The following is an 18,390-nucleotide window of genomic DNA, read 5'->3' as shown; positions in this document are numbered from 1 at the left end:
CTCAAACAAATTTGATGATTTGGAGGAAGATTGAGCAAGTTTTTGGTCACTTGGCAGCTCACTGGCAAGTTTTTGTGGAGAAATCCTCAACAGGTCGCGCACGTTGATTTTTTACACTGCATGAGGGCTCTCAACGGGTCGCGCACCTCCCAACGGGTCGCGCTTTTACAGGAGGCTTTTGGAGGCCTTCTCGGTGTCAGAATTGGGCGCATGATAGCTCTTTGAAAAGGTATTTGAGTCTAATTTCCAACCCAACTAGAATTTTTCAATTTGGAGTTCATTTGACCTGTCAAAAATCAAATCTCCCAAGACTGGTCAAAAAGTGCCAAATGAGGCTACCTCAAGGAAGAGTTCTGTTGCAGTCAACTTTTGAATGCCTTCCTCAACCCCAAATTGAGCTCATGATAGCTCATTGGAAAGCTATTTGTGTATAGTTATCATTTTACCCATCAAGAAAATCATTTGGCCAACCCAGCTAGGAGAAAACTTGATTTTCCCAAGGTCACTTCAGAGGTGTCTTTGATTCTCCTGAGGCAACGGTATTCTTGATATTTCTGTCAAACAATGACACCTGTGCAAAAAGTGAAGGAGGTTTTTCTTCTTTGGCATGTTATGAGCAAAAACCTCTCTCAGTTTTCCAAAATTCATCTTTTATTGCTCTGGAACATCATTTGAGTGCGACTTGTCCCGATGTGTGAAGCAAGGAATTTTGTCGAAATGGAGCGAGATGAAGGGGATAGGGGGCTTCTAAATTCTTGGGGAAATTTTTGAGAGTGAGGAGGGATGTTAGGAAGCAGGGGAAAGTGCAATCTCAGTGATTGAGTGAGGGGAAGGGGTCCAAAAGGGCAAAACACAGGCCCAACCTAGAAAATTGCCAAGTTGTAGCTAGAAACTAGGGTTTGTGCAAAAATGAGGAATTTGGCGGATCTAAGGGATGGGAAGTGTTTAATAAGGTACTTTAAGGATAGGGGAAGGTGTATGGACATCAGGATATGAGTTTTGCTGATTATTTAGCCGCCCAAGAGAAATTTCCTTCAAAACCCTAAGAGAGGGAAATGACCTTGCCTAGGCACAACTGAAGCATGAATAAGTTGTAAAAAGACTCATTAGACACTGACATGATAATGAAAACCCTCTGAATGATGATAGGCTCAGCTGAACGATGACATGGACTGACATTTGGGCAAAGCCTAGACCTAATGCCTAGTGACCAAATTTTGCTTGAAGACTCACTGAAATGACAAAATTTGACCTTGACACTCTGAGACCACTTTGTAAGAGCACATTTGATCACTGGAGGAAGGCTGGAAAGACTGACACTAACATTGGCTCCAATGGGGATGGTAGCTCCTTGGAGGTGCCAAGAACCTTAGACCTCTGGGAGAGCAGACCAGTGCCTTCATCCATTGGGCAATGGAGTCAAAAACTCAAGCTGAATTGCATGGCTGAAAAATGATGACTTGATAACACAAATTGACTCTCACTCAACTAAAAACTGACTCAACACTTAAACACAACCGACAAACTGAAAATGATGCTCAAAGGGGAGCTTATTCATCACAACCTACTCTAACAGTTTCATACATCACCGGGTCAAGTGAAATGAAACAACCAATGTAACCAAGCAAGCATCCAATCTACTGTTCGAATTCTCCACAAGTTCTCGCTTATGAATAACAAGAGAGAACTACTGAAAGGCAACTCCCATGACAACTTAGAAACAGATCCGTGGAATGATATGAATTCTCTATCCACCTCCAAAAACACTGCATAAGGATCTTGAAATTCAAGCACACTGGAACTTAGCTCATCCAATGGATTACTTCTCGTTTCCTCATATGAATGCAAATTGTGATCTGAGCCTTGTGACGAGACCTCTGCTGAAAATGACAAAGAAACTGACTGCTGGATCAAATTCATATCAGCACATGTTTCAAGCTCACATGTGGTCAATGGAGAAAGACTTTGACTGCAAACCTCATCCAAAACATCAGCTATTGGATCATGAAAAACTTGAAAAGACTGCTGCAATGTATCCATTGAAAATGTATGACATCCTTCTAGCTGTTCATCTTGTTCTTGAGAGATTTTATGAGAATTCTGCCTTATAAACTGAAATGCTTCAAAACAAAAGGGTATAGAATCTTCCTGTATCATCAAATCAGGTATTTCGGCTGCCACAACTTCATCTATAATTTGCCCTTCAAGTTCATTTGGTGGCTGCAAATCTGATGCTATAGGCTGCTCAAGAATTTTGTTATCTGTCTCATCCTCAACATTAACACTAAGAGATTGCTGATTTGTTATAGGCTGTCCATTTAAAGATTTACTATACAACCTCCCCTTCAAAAACTGAAATGATTCGAAACAAAAAGGTAGGGAACCTTCTTGTATCATTTGATCAAATATGTCAACTTCCATGCCTTCACCTGCAACTTGACAACCAATGGCATTTGGGGGCTGCAAATCTGAATATGAGAAGTCTTGAAAAAGGTTTTTATTCCCTTCAAGATGGTCTAGATCAAGACTTGTTGACAGCTGATTCCTAATTTCATGGAAGTTGTCCCTGATGAACTGAAATGAATCAAAACAAAGAGGCAAAGATCCTTCACTTACTTCCCAATTTTCTGCACTTTCCTCATCGATGTCATAGCTGATATGTGATGGCTGAACATTGTATTCAAGCTGCTGAAAATGAACTTTTTCCTCCCACAAACTAGCTGCTGGTTCATCTGCAAGATTAGCGTTTGTTTGGAGAACATAATCATCATCATACTGATCATAATGAGGCAAATCATCATCAAACATACACATCATATCAACAGCTCTCTCTTCTTCACAATGATCTATAAAACAATCACTACGACAACTAGGGTAAGAAACAAAATGTTTTGGATCAGCAACTTGTTCTTCTTCAATCAGCGAGCCATGATCTTGAACATCATAAGCATTTCTTGTGTTGATCTTGTCCATCATCTTTTCCATGGCACTTACCAAAATGTCAAGCTTCACCTCTAAAGATGCCGATTTTTCCGGATCTATGTTTTTCATTTCTTCTTCCTTCAACCTTGCCCTTCGGATCAGCAGATGAGCCTCTACACTTACTGCACTGTTTTGCATCTCGTGAAGTGTTGCAATATTCTTTTCTCTCAGCTGAAACTCCATCTCCGGATCAAAGGCACCCGGATAGTGTAAGAGAGCAGATCTAGGAGTAGGCCTTATATCAACTGGCATCGAATAATAAACTTGATTAAATCTGGCCGAAAACTGTTGTACTGTCTCACCTGGCAATCTTTTCAGCTGGTTATACTCTTCTACAATCAAGAAAAGGTTTTGTCCGATCATCCACCTATCGAGAAAAACTTTGACGAACTGCTGGAAATCTGAGATGCTCGCATCAGGCAGGGCTTTGAACCAACTCTTCACTTTGGCTTGCAAAGAAAGAGCAAAAAGCCTTATACTAACATCTTCATCATCAACTTCAAAAAGATCTAGAAAATTCTCAAAATTCTGGACATGTTGCTCAGCGTTGACATGCTTACATTCACCATCAAACATCGGCAAGTATAGATCATAGTTTTTGGGAAAAGCATGAAGAACAGAAGGTAAAACAAGAGGTTTATACCGATCTGGAATTTTACAAGGTATAGGGGTATGTACAGCAAGTATAGGTTCATCACAAAATTCGGAAAAAGGATCTTGATCAAGCTCAAAAGCATGCAAATCTTTGGTATTCACAATCTTCAAAGGGAAAGAATCAACGGCAGGCTGAGGATCTTTTCTCAAGCATAATATACTTTGCAAAGCCTTCTTGACATTCTTGGGAAAAGAGAAGAAATAATTTATGAAAAAGAACAAAATGTCTTGGATAAAATTCCAACTTGAATACCTGATATGTCCATGTTGTCCTTTCATGTTTCTGCTGGTCGGGATCATCCTCCAGTGGAGTCTTTGGATCTGATCTTGAAAATGATTTAGAGTCGCCAAGTGAATGATTTCAGCCTGTCAAGTGTCTGATCGTTGTTCACCATCAAAAATCAGATCTGAACTTGATACATGTACTGGGGTAAAGTGTCAATGAAGCGCTACGTTCACAAGCTCACGGAGATTGACTAAAGCAGCGTTTATCTACTAACGCTGATGTAAAACAAGAGCGTTTTCGAAGGCTACCTGGCGTAACTTCAGGCTCCGTCTAAGACTTATGAAATAACACGTCAATGAGCAAACGATCAGTTGTTCTCCCCAGTATGGTCGCCAGTATGTTAGCGCTTGATATTTCACCTCAGGCTGAGAAAGGTAAACCTCAAGGCTACATCAAACCATTCAGCCTCGTAGCTAGCCCTACGGGGCAGGAGAAGGCTCTCTCCGGTCGATCTCGGTAGATTTTCAATAGGATGAGATGACCAAACAAGGTAACACTGATATTAGGCTAGTAAACTGATTTGAAGGTTGATTTGGGGGTTTTTGGGGTTTTTGGTGGCAAATTGAGGAGCTGCAATTTAGGGTGCGGGGATTGGACACAGTTTCTGCAGGGGGGTCTTTGGGGCAAGGTAGGAACCTGTATTGATGTCTTTAGCTGAAAGGGATGATTAAGAAGAAAGATGAGAGGGCTAAAGAGAGCAAACAATGGATTTGAATTCTCTTTAGACAGCAGAAAACATAGAAATTAAACAAATTTAAAAGCAGAGCATGGCAAGCATGAATTCTAACTTTATCACTTCATTTGTTTAATATGCAGCAGTATAGAAAGGAAATGAATCACATAACAAAGCTTACAATAACATGGAGTATCACACCATCAACACATGAGTCCACAAGAATCCCAAAGATGACTGCAAAACCCTGGTCTTCCTTAGCCAAAAATTGCAGAGATACAAGTGATAATACAATGATAGCTTCTCCCTCAAGAGTCCAACCATGAAAATGAGCAAAAGAGTGCATAATATAGATGATCTAACCTCTTTCCCCACCTCTAGGGGTCGAGCTCCCCTTTCTAGGAGCTGTTTCAACTACTTCTAAACTGAGCACTAGATAATAGGCAGTCAAAACAACTTTCCTCTATAAGCTAGGAAACCTATCCATACATTAAATATTTACCATTTACATTCAAGAAACTTCTAGAAGAGTTAAAGAAGAGTAAAAGTATCCAAAAAGTGCCACAAGTACATTCAAGAGGACCACCATCGATCTCAGAAAGTCAAACTGGAGCTAAACTGCAATTTATGGGCTGAACTGGTCAAAACTGGCAAAGTTCCCTCAACGGGTCGCGCACATCCTCCTCAACGGATCGCGCACTTTGGAGCCCTGTTTGGAGGCCTTCTCGATGTTAGAATGAGGTGCAGGATAGCTCGTTGGAAAGGTCTCTGAGTCTACTTTCTAACCCAACCGGAATTTTTGGATTTGGAGGTCATTTTCCCAGTCAAAAGTCAATTCTCCCAAGACTACTTCTGCAGCTCAAAAAAGGGGCAGAAAGTCAAAATTTGGCTGTATTTTGACCTTTTGGAGGCCCAAAACTCCATAAAAACTCAATTCCATCCATAGGCATGTGTAACTTTGCTTGAAAAATCCAAAAATGTTGAGTTTTTGCAAAACGGAGTTACGATGACAAAGGGTCTCACCGGGGGTGAGACCCGTTGAGAAGCCAAAACCTATAAATTTCCCAAAAATACCAAAATTACCCAAAATTCTCCAAAATTTTTGGGATTTGTGCTGTAGATGATGCTAGTTAGTGCCATGAGCCTTGAGGGATGCCTCAACCAAGATACGGAGTGGATTTGGCCTTTTTCTCCGTTTTAGTGCCTCGGTCAACCTCCTTTGGAACATTTTCATTTTTGCCTTGCAAACATACATCCTCGCCCAATAGTGATTCTTCATGTTCCTTAGCAGCTTTTTCTCTTGGTTGGCCTTAGCCAACAGCCTCTCCAAGTGAGCATTCTCTTGAATGAGCAATGACTCCCGATCAGCAGGCAATAGGTCATCGGGCCTCCTTCTTTTCAAGATTCGGTCTCCTCGAGTCCTCCATAGGTCATCAAGGACTTTCTCATATCTCCCCAACATTTGGAATCCATGTAGCCTGTGCAATCACCTCGGGTGTCAAAGTGAAATCCACCCCGGCAAGGTTGACATGTCCTTCATGCAAGTGCAAGACAAAGAACTCATAACAGGACATGTACTGAAAGCAAGAAACTGCCAAAGGACAAGCTTGTAGACCTGCCAAAGAAGTAGGCTCCTCTCTCCTGTGATGGCCACCTTTTCCACCTCTATGTGGCCTCCTCTGTACCTGAACCTCTGAAGATGATGAATGGTCATCACTCTGCTCATATGTTTCAGTGTCTGACATGTTTGAGGAGCCATTTAAAATTTCATCCACTTGCCCAATTCAACTTTTGCACACGAGAGCCATCAATCATGACAAACCACCAACTGAAGTGTAGAAGGCCTACCTCAAACAAATTTGATGATTTGGAGGAAGATTGAGCAAGTCTGTGGTCACTTGGCAGCTCACTGGCAAGTTTTTGTGGAGAAATCCTCAACGGGTCGCGCCCCTCCCAACGGGTCGCGCACGTTGATTTTTTACACTGCAGGAGGGCTCTCAACGGGTCGCGCACCTCCCAACGGGTCGCGCTTTTGCAGGAGGCTTTTGGAAGCCTTTCCGGTGTCAGAATTGGGCGCATGATAGCTCGTTGGAAAGGTCTTTGAGTCTAATTTCCAACCCAACTGGAAGTTTTCAATTTGGAGTTCATTTGACCTGTCAAAAATCAAATCTCCCAAGACTGGTCAAAAAGTGCCAAATGAGGCTACCTCAAGGAAGAGTGCTGTTGCAGTCAACTTTTGAATGCCTTCCTCAACCCCAAATTGATCTCATGATAGCTCATTGGAAATCTCTTTGTGTCTAGTTATCATTTTACCAATCAAGAAAATCATTTGGCCAACCCAGCTAGGAGAAAAATTGATTTTCCCAAGGTCATTCCAGAGGTGTCTTTGATTCTCCTGAGGCAACGGTATTCTTGACATTTCTCTCAAACAATGACACCTGTGAAAAAAGTGAAGGAGGTTTTTCTTCTTTGGCATGTTATGAGAAAAAACCTCTCTCAATTTTCCAAAATTCATCTTTTATTGCTCTGGAACATCATTTGAGTGCGACTTGTCCCGATGTGTGAAGCAAGGAATTTTGTCGAAATGGAGCAAGATGAAGGGGATAGGGGGCTTCTAAATTCTTGGGGAAATTTGTGGGAGTGAGGAGGGATGTTAGGAAGCAGGGGAAAGTGGAATCTCAGTGATTGAGTGAGGGGAAGGGGTCCAAAAGGGCAAAACACATGCCCAACCTAGAAAATTGCCAGGTTGTAGCTAGAAACTAGGGTTTGTGCAAAAATGAGGAATTTGGCGGATCTAAGGGATGGGAAGTGTTTAATAAGGTACTTTAAGGATAGGGGAAGGTGTATGAACATCAGGATATGAGTTTTGCTGATTATTTAGCCGCCCAAGAGAAATTTCCTTCAAAACCCTAAGAGAGGGAAATGACCTTGCCTAGGCACAACTGAAGCATGAACAAGTTGTAAAAAGACTCATTAGACACTGACATGATAATGAAAACCCTCTGAATGATGATAGGCTCAGCTGAATGATGACATGGACTGACATTTGGGCAAAGCCTAGACCTAATGCCTAGTGACTAAATTTTGCTTGAAGACTCACTGAAATGACAAAATTTGACCTTGACACTTTGAGACCACTTTGTAAGAGCACATTTGATCACTGGAGGAAGGCTGGAAAGACTGACACTAACAGTATGCATGTTGTATGTAATGCAACTGTTCATCCCACAACTTGGGATGTTTGCTGCAATATCCTCTAAGAAGATGAATAACTATTCTATTGACCACCTCGGTTTTTCCATTTGTTTGTGGGTGAAAGTTTGTACTCTTTTTCAATTTTGTGTCCATCATGTCCCACAAATTTGACCAAAAATTCCCAACAGATCAAGAATCTCGATAACTTGCAACAGAAGTAGGAAGACCAAAATGAAACCAAATTTTTTGGAAGAAAATATGAGTTGTTTTTTCAGCTATAATTTGCTTTTTACATAGTGTTATTATGCACATCTTGTTGAAACTTTCTACAACTACATACAAGTAATCATGACCTTTCCTTAACAATGGAAGACCTCCTACAAAATCCATTGATATACTCTCCCATGGACGTGAAGGTACCAGAAGTGGAGTGTATAAACCAAGTTTCCTATTGCTAGGCTTACTTGTAGCACATAAAGAACATCCTCTTATGAAACGAGAAACATTATCCAACATGTGTGGCCAATAACAATACCTTTGAATATTCGCTATTGTCTTGCCTACACCAAAGTGTCTAGCAATCAATGAAGTGTGTGCCTCCCTTATGATATTGTTTCTTTCTCCCTGTGGAATACACAACTTGCCCAAGTGATACAACAAATTGTTATGTGCATGATAATCCAACTCTTCAATTTGGTTTCCTTAACTAAAGCTTTCATATACTTCTTGAAAGTCTCTATCATTTGCATATTGTTCTATGTAACTTTCATGCAAAACATAATTATTCTTGAGTATAACAAATGAATTTACAATAGGCCTTGAAAGCATATTAGCTACCTTATTGTAGATTCCATTTTTATACCTGATAACCAAATGAAATTGTTGTAGAAAACCCATCCATCTGAAATGTCGTGACTACTGCAACTTTCACTGTGACTGTAAATACTACAATGGTTGATGGTCGGTATGGATGATGGTCTCCTTCCCCATCAAATAGTGCTTCCATTTCTTAACACTTTGTACCAATGCATAAAGTTATTTGTCATATGTGGGATAGTTAGTTACAACTCCATTAAATATTTCAAAATGAAATGAAATGGGCTTACCATGTTGCAATAGAACTGCTCCCATGGCATAATTGCTTGCATCCGATTGAATCTCGAATGGTTGTCTAAGATCCGGAAGTGCCAATACCGGTGTTGAACTTATCTTTTGCTTCAAAGCATCAAATTCTTTATGTTGTACATCTCCCTAATGGAAGACTTTCTTGACAATTGTCAATGCATGTAATGGAGCTGCAATGGAAGAAAAATTAGCAATAAACTTTCTCCAATATTATGTTTCCCCTAAAAAGCTTCTTACCTCTGTAACTGTATTGGGCTTGGGCCAATTCAGAATGACCTCAACTTTAGAGGGATCTATCTTCATTTCACCTCCTCCAACAATGTGTGCCAAATACACCAAAGAAGTCTTTCCAAATTCACACTTCAACATATTTAAAAACAATTGTTCTTTTCTCAAGACATCAAGTACTTTGTTTACATGCATGACATGTTCATCTCTTGACTTGCTGAATATGAGGATATCATCTAAGTATAAAATGACAAAATCATCTAGAAATGGTCTCAATACATCATTCATTACTCTCATGAAAGTAGCTAGAGCATTTGTAAGACCAAAAGGCATAACAAGCCACTCAAACAATCCTTGTTTAGTTTTAAATGTAGTTTTCTAAATGTCTTATTTAGCTATCCTAACTTGATGATAACCACTTCGTAAGTCTAACTTAGTGAAATACTTTTCATACCTCAACTGATCAAGCAAATCATCAATTCTTGGGAGTGGATAATGATTATTTACCGTGATTTTGTTCAATGCACAGAAATCCACACGCATGTGCCAAGTTCCATCCTTCTTTGGCACCAAGACAATGGGCGAACCACATGGCAAAGTAGATGGGTGTATCATACCCTTGTTCAGCAATTCTTGAATTTGCTTTTTGATTTCCAAGCTCTCCATAATAGACATGCGATGCATGCTAATGCTTGGAAGTGGAAAATCCTATTGCAACTGAATCTCATGCTTAAATCCCCTCTTGGGAGGTAACCCCTTTGGTTCCTGAAACATCTCACCATGTTTGCTTACCACATCAAACAAATCAAATTTCATTTTATCATCACAACCTTCAAAAGATTCATAATCAATAACATTCTTTTTCTTGATCATGAGAAGCACAAAATTCTTAATTGCATTTAATAGTCTCTTCATCTACCCTACATTAACCAAAGAAATTTTTAGCTCTTTGCGGTGGGCTCTCACTGTGTACTCCACCCCATAAAATACTGCTTTTCTATCATACAAATAAGGACTACCCAAAATGATTCCTGAGATGTCAAATGGAACTACATCTAACTCAACTTCATCAATGAACTTTTTAGTAATGGCGAACTTGAATAAACACCTCCTTGTAACCTGTAAGTTTGAATTGTTTACTATCCAACCCAATGGATATGGCTTATGATGAGGTACAGTTTCAAGGTTTAGGTTTTTAACCAAGTCTTCTGAAGTCAAGTTTGATTGTGACCCACTATCAAATAATGCATCAATCTTTGTACGATTTGAAATCACTCTAACATGAAACAACTCTATTCTTGACTCTTCATTTGGAGTGTTGTTTTGACTATGTGATGAACTAGTGCTTGCAACAGTTTATTTTCCCTTTGTAACCATGGCTAAAATATTGGTCTCATCACCATAATCTAAACCAAGGTCATGTTGTGTGGTAGCGGTCGTCTTTTGTTTAACCTTATTGTTTTGTTTCTTAGGCCTTAATTCGGGATGCAATTTCCAATAGTGGGCTTCATCATGCCCCTCTTTGGAATAGTGTTTGCATGTGATTTTATCCCCTTATTTCTTCACACTTTCATTTTTCTTTCCCTTCCCTTTTCCACCCTTTTACCCTTGAATGGATTCCTCTTACTACAATCTTCTTGAATTTTCTTTCCTCTAGATTCAAGGTGTGTGGCTTGCACACATACCTCATCTAAATTGTTTGGATTGAACGTAAGAATAGTATGTCTCAGATAGGAATGTAAACCCCCAATATATTTCAGCTGTGTATCTTGGGAATTCAAATTCACTCCTAACAACAAAGCCCTTTTCTTAAACTCCTGTGTATAATCTTGGATTGTTTGGCCTTTAAGCCGCCTAAAATTATGCCAACTCATAATGGATTTTTGCATATAGGATAAAGGATAAAATTGTATTTTAATTGCATAAACAAATTCAACCCAAGTAATGGATATCTTACCATGGGTTCTCATTTCCTCTTGAGTCTTTGCTTCCCACCAAACTAGTCCAACTCCTTCTAGCCTCAATGAAGCCAACTGGATCTTTATGTCATCTTCTTGAAGGTTTTGAATTCTGCAGTATACCTCCAACTATCAAATCCAATTGTCCAACTTTTATGCATTCACCTCTCCATTGTACATGGGAAGTTCGAATTTTATGTCCAATTTCAGTAATGGAGTCTTTCCTTTTGGGGTTTTTGAATGAGTATGAGCAGTTTCAATAGTGGTAGTGGAAGATGATGCTGTGTGAGATGATGGAGATGATGAGGAAGATGATAAGGATGGTGGAGATGGAGGTGGCTTTCCACCATTCCCTTTGGAATCCTTCTTCTCATCTTTTTTTTCCTATAAGCTTCCTTCTCCATGTGGAGGTTTAGAACTCTCTCCAACCATTCTAGTGTTCCTTTCTTCATAAAGGACTTTAACCATCTCAGTGAAAGTATAGAAATCTTTCTTGAATTCTTTCTCTTCTGAAGAGGGAACTTCAAGCGCTCTTTCTCCAGACATAATGGCTATGGATTCAAGCTCAGAAATTGGTACTGCTTGTACCTCTTCAATCTCAGTTGAAGGCAAAACTTGAGGAGTTTCAAGTGCAACTAGAATTGGAACTTTGGGTGGTGGAGATTGTGGCCTTGTGGCTCTCCTTCTTCTAGGCATTACCTCAAGAGTTGCAACCAATAGCTTCCCTTCTCCTTTCTGCAACTCTAACCTTGTAGGAATCACAATCTTGCAACCATTAAAACCCTAATTGCACAAACTCAAGGAATCAAGCAATTCAACCTTTGCTCTGATACCAACTTGATCTGTTTTTGTATGATTAGTTTTTATGTGCTAATAACAATTACATATTTATAAACATGTGCATGCTTATTGCTTCTTGTGCTGAGGTTTCCTTAGTTGTTTGTGCATACGATCAGATAAATTTCGTTAAGTTTAAAAGACATTGATGAGAAAATTAGCTTCAGAAAACAATATTGAACAAAAAACATTCACAGTGCAACAAACCACCAAAGAGACACATTAACACAATGTTTTGATGAAGGATTTCACCCCTCCTGGGCTACATCTCCTTGGTCCAACTTCCATGGTTTGGGCCTCTGTATTAGCTCAATGTAGCAAAAAATTTGTTTACAAAGCTCTATGGCTCCTGATACCTACACCAATGTGTTCAGAATTTCCAAATTAGCCAAGAATACCTCTTTCTGAACTCAATTTGGTCGAAATTTGACTTCTCTAAGCTCAGTCAGTCTTTTCCTACATTTTCTCCTCTAAATCTGGAACATCTCCAGTTAGCGCCGCTAAAATTGGTGGTAGAGACGAATTTAGGGGCATCGCCGAATTTACCGCCAGTTTAAACTCATACTTAATTAAGGCTTAACTGCACTTAATTAATTTCAAAATCAGATTAGCACTAACAACACCGTAACCTTCGGCAGCAATAGTGGCCTATTCACATGGAACAGTTAAGTTGCATTAAACGTTGCATTTAGGGTCTATCGGCACCGTCGGAGCCAACTAACTGTTAAGCATTATGCTTCATCATTCACATGCTAACCTTTAGAGTTGTGGTTTGGATAGTCATTGGGTTAACTGACCATTGGAGGTTGCGTTCACATGGGAGTTCTTAACCGTTGGAGTGGAGGGTTATGTAGCCGCCGGGGTTAAAAAACTGTGACCGCTTGTGGTTTGAAGCATTGTGTTCACATGGAGGGGAGGGTTGGCCTGCAGGTTGGCCCTCCTCTAACCGCCAACCCCAATTCCAATACAAATTAAATATATGCCACGAATAAAATGGTTAAGTGCCATGGTGTAGAGCGGACGGTTAAGGCATAGAGTTTGTAGGCGGTAGGTCGTGGGTTCAACCCTGACTTCTGCCAATAAATTTTGTTCAAACATATATATCCAATCTGACCCTTGGGAGGTGCCACGTGGTGACCTCCAGGCTTGCCACATGGAATTCTTCTATTGGTCTAAAATCAAACCAATAAAAACATGACAACTCACCACTGTACAACCCAACCAAATGCTAACATTTGTCCATCCCTGATTCACTATTGACCAATCATTGACCATGCCTGTCACCTGCCACGTCAACAGTACGAACTACTGATAGTGCAGTGACTAGGCTTTTTTTTTTAATTTCGCATGTTTAGGAAAGCAATCAAAACACAATAACTTTCTCATACGAACTTGGTTTTCAACGAAACGAGTTGTGTTAGGATATTTTTTCTGAGACGGACGCGGTCATTCAGGTTTTGATCCAATCTGAGAACCTTGATTTTTGAGCTAAATACTAAGCACCTGATCAACAGCGCCTTAGTCAATATGTTTGCATCTTGTTCCTCTATAGGAATTTACTCCAGCAACATGATTATCCTTTGCACACAATCTCGTAGATGTTGATACTGGATGTCGATGTGCTTAGACCGATCATGAAAAAGTGGATTCTCATAGAGTTTGATACAACTCTGGTTGTCACAGTAAATCACTGTAGGACCCATCCACTAACTAAATAACCCAACAAGAATGTTCCTCATCTAGATATCCTCACAAGATTCTTGATTAGCAGTCATGTACTCTACTTTTGTTGAACTGAGTGCAACTGATCTCTGCTTCCTGTTGTACCAAGAAACTATTGTTGACCCAATATTGAAGATTCCCCTTATGTGCACTTCCTGTTTGATGGACTTCATGCCCAATCTACATCTGTGAAGCCTTGAATCTTCACTCCCTATGTCCGTATGTACCAAATACAAAATTGAGTGGTGCCTCTGAGGTATCTCAACACATGTTTAGCTACCTTCCAATATAGTTTGGTTGGCTTAGCCATTGCTTGACTAAGCTGGTTAATTTCAAAATACATGTTCACTTGTGTGTTCACCAAATACATAAGTGAACCCACACGCTACCTATAAATAGTAGCATCCACTACTTCACTTAAAATAGAATCATCCTTCCTCCAATTCCATGCTAGAGGAGTCTCCATGGGTTTTCTACTCTGCATGTGGATCTTCTTCAGTATCTCGTTGGCATACTTTCCCTGATAGACAAACAATTTCTCATATCCTTGCCATACTTCCATACCAAGGAAATAATGCATAACCCCCAGTTCCTTCATCTCAAATTCTCTTGCAAGATCCTCTTTGCAAGTTTTGACTAGCTTCTCATCACCTGTTAGAATTAAATCATCAACATATAATACTATAATCAATAATTTACCTCCAACCACAATATGGTAAAGGTTTGCATTTTTTGCACTTTTGGTTAAGCCCAACCTAGTGAAATAGTTGTCGATCCTGGTGTGCCATGCGCAGGGTGCTTGTTTCAATCCATACAGCGCTCACCTTAGTCTGCACACATGTGACTCTCTGTTCAAGGTCTCAAATCCTTCCGACTGCTCAAGTACACCTCTTCCTCAATCACTCCATTGATGAAGGTTGTCTTCACATCCATTTGATGTATCTTCCATCCCATCTGCACTGAAAGTGATAGAATAGATCTGATTGAAGAGTACCTTGCAACTGGAGAAAAGATATTTTCGTAATAAATTCCCTCCACCTAAGAGAACCCGTTGGCCACAATTTTGGCCTTATGTTTCTTGACACTCCCATATGTTGCTTGCTTCACCTTGTAGATCCACTTGGAACCTACCATTGACTTGTCCTCCGGCCTTGGGATAACTTCCCAAGAATTGTTCCTGATAATGGAGTTATACCCCTCTACCATGCCATCAACCCATATGGGTTGCTGCACTACTTCCTCAAATGAAGATGGCTCAATCTCTACACTCTCACTCATTAAAGCGATGTAGCCATTGTACCTATCTGGTGACCTCCTCTACATGCTTTTTCATGTGAGTGCTCCCACATTATCTCTATCATCATGCATCAACCTATCAGCTTCTCTGGTGCGCTTCTTTCCGTCTATGGATGTCTCTGCATGAGTGGGTGCTTCCACTCTCGACTCCTATGCATATGGTTGCTCCTATGCATGTGGTTGCTCCACATCATCCTGAGGTTATGCCTTTGGAGCCAAAAGCTCCTCATTTCCATGCAACTGAATCTCCCTCTCAAGGGAACATCTCATGGCCTTTCGTTCATCGAACTTCACATCTCTACGAACAAATTTCACCCTGTGAGATGGAAGGTACACCCAATAATTTTGAGGTGTATCAGTGTACCCCACAAATATGCCCAACTCAGTTGTCAGCTCTAGCCTTTTCCTTGCATCCTTGGTAACATGACAGTAAATTGATGAACCAAAGATCCTGAAGTGTGACACATTTGGTTTCTTCCTTAAAAATGCTTCTTTTGGTGTACTCATCCCAAGAATCCGATGAGGACTCTCGTTCTACACATATGCAGTTGTGTTTCATGCTTCATCCCACAAGTGCAATGGTAGGCCCTGATCATGCAACATCACACGTGCAGATCCCACAATACTTTTGTTCTTCCTCTCAACCACCCCATTAGGTTTTGGGTTATGGAGTGCTATTAACTCTCATCGAATGCCTTCTAATGCACAAAAGTTCTTGAATTCACTCTACACATATTCTCCACCATTATTTCTCTTGAGAGCCTTCACTTTCCTTCCAGTGTCTTTCTCAACAAGTGCTTTAAATTCACAAATTTAGAGAATGTTTGATCTTTCTTCTACATTAACAAAATCCAACACTTACGTGAGAAATCATCTACAAATATCACATAATACATGTGCTTGGTCATGGAGGATGTCGAGAACAATGCACACACATTTGAGTGAACTCTTTCAAGGATCGCTTGCGCTCGATTGTCCTTATCATGAAAGGTGGCTTTGGTGTACTTCCCTAGTGTACACCCTTTGCATGTATCTCGTTGCTCTAGTGCACCCTTGGGAAGTCCTATAGAAATTTGATGCATGATCTTCAAGGCTCCATGGTGCAAATGGCCAAATCTCCTATGCCATAATTCTCTGATGTCTTGGCTCTGCACCTTCTCTATTTTCGTGCTCAATACTACACAATCTTATACATCTAATTTGTAGAGGTTCTTCACCCAAACCCTGATCCGCTTTACTTTTCTTGTATCTATGTGACAAAGAAAATCCTTTCCTTTGTTAAATATCACATCATAGCCACAGTGTTCCAACATAGCAATTGAAACTAAATTCTTCTTCAGACCCTAAACATACATGACATCTTTTAATGTGAGAAGAGAACCAGACTCCCTCTGAAAAGTAAATGTGCCGATACCGGTTGCGTTATACCTTCCATCATCTCCCATCTCGATATGCATCTGGAGGTCCTTCTCCTCCAAGTCACTGAATAATTATTTGTTGTTCATCATATAGAATGAGTCTCCACTATCCAGATACCACACGCTACCCATCACCGATGTCACCATGCATGCAATGAGGGTGAAATCCAACTCTAATTGTGAAGCAAGAGTTTCACTTGCTGCTTCTCCTAAGGGCTTCTTGTCTTCCTTCTTGTGCGTACACTTCGTGGCATAGTGTCCCAGCTCATGACAGTGAAAATATTTAATCTTTGATGAGTCCTTCTTCTTGTTGCCCTAACTAGAATCTCATTTGGATTGAAATTTATTTCCTTTCCCTTTCTTTTCCTTTCCAGCCAAGGCACATTTCTCCCCATCATCATACCTAGATGAGGTTCCATCTCTAGTGTTATGCCTTATCTCTTCTTGCACCAAGTCAAACCACAAAAGCTCCCAATTTGGTAGATGCTCCCTCCCATTTACCGAAACCTGGTAGTTGTGCAAGCTCTTGGGAAGGCCTAGAAGTGCTAGATTGACCAGATCGTCTTTAGCAACTGTAATACCAACACTCCCAAGCTCATCCCGACATTGGGTGAACCTACTCAAGTATTGTGGTATTGTGTCGCCCTTCTTCATATTGATCTTCCGAAGAATGTCCTTAAGTGCCAGATTCCTGTGGTCATTGTTGTTATGAAAAAAGTATATCAAGGCTTGCCACATTGCATATGGTGTATCCTTCCCATGGAGATTCAATACAATATGATCTCGAACTCCTTCTAGTATGATCCTTCTCGCCTTTGCAACACATTTCTTCCACTCTTCGAGATCCTGAGCATCTGTTGTTGGAAGCTTAGGAATATCACCGTTTATGAATTCCTTCATCCAGTTGTCTTCCAACACTGCCTCCATCCTGTCCTTCCAAGCAATATAATTTGAACCACCCTCAAGGGCATATTCAAGTCTCAATCTATAGAATGACATCTTGCAAGCTCATAAGAATTATCATGCAAATTCGATTTCACCTGCAAAGACAAACTCGTATTCTCCTCTTCTAGTGTGATTTCAGCTCTGATACCATGTAAAAATTCCTTGTAGATTCAAACTGCTAATTGTAATTTACTAAAGAAATAGACTTGAATGTACTCTACTCATCAGCAGAATTCAATCAACACATTACACAATGATTTCCTAGGGAAGCCACAGCTAAAAACCCTTGCTATTTATATATTGCATTAGTCGGAAAATATGAGAATATTACAATGCTCTGCTCAAGCCCGAGAAACCTCTGCATTATCCCTATCTGTATCATAGCTTCCTAGACAAGCCTAGGCCAATACTTAGCCAATTTTCTGCTTGCCCAAGTCCCTATTTCCTTGCATTTTTTCCTTGGGAATTAGCCCCTATTAATTAGGGAAATTCCTCAATTGGAATTGTACAATCCTCATAGGCCTTCCTCTTCCTGCATGCACCACCTATACAATTTGGATGATTATGCAATTGGTAGTACATTGCCCTTGAACTCCAATCTCAACTGGGTAACTCTCAGATCTGACATGCATGAGTTATTTATGGTTGAATCATCAGTTCACTGGTTGAACACATGAAGCAGCACCCCACTGTGTGACCTCCTACTAGTTCTTCCAACAGTTAGAACTAGTTTAACTGACTTTAACTTGATTAAACTGAATTAATTAATTACAACTCAAAATAAACTCAACCAGGGCTCCTATAAAGTAGGAGACACTCTACATGACTCAAGTTAGACCCTCAACTCGAATTAAATGATCCAACTATGTAAAATCAACTTAGTTACCTCGTACAAGTTGTCTTGTGATGTGGAATTACAATTTTTCTCCTAATTTAATTCAAGGGAAAATTAAATCATGATTTTCTTGTTGCATTTTCAACAGATTTTGGTCCATAGATACTTGTGTCCAAAGGAAGTTTTGTCATCTCTCTCAACCCCCAAGTGTGGGGTTCCCATCTCCTTTGGTTTAC

Source organism: Pinus tabuliformis, chromosome 8 (assembly GCF_031772625.1).
Source record: "Pinus tabuliformis cultivar Carrire ecotype Pingquan chromosome 8, CPIR1, whole genome shotgun sequence".
In the NCBI taxonomy this organism is placed as follows: domain Eukaryota; kingdom Viridiplantae; phylum Streptophyta; class Pinopsida; order Pinales; family Pinaceae; genus Pinus; species Pinus tabuliformis.
The sequence above is the reverse complement of the archived record's forward strand: the minus strand, read 5'-3'. Positions refer to the sequence as shown.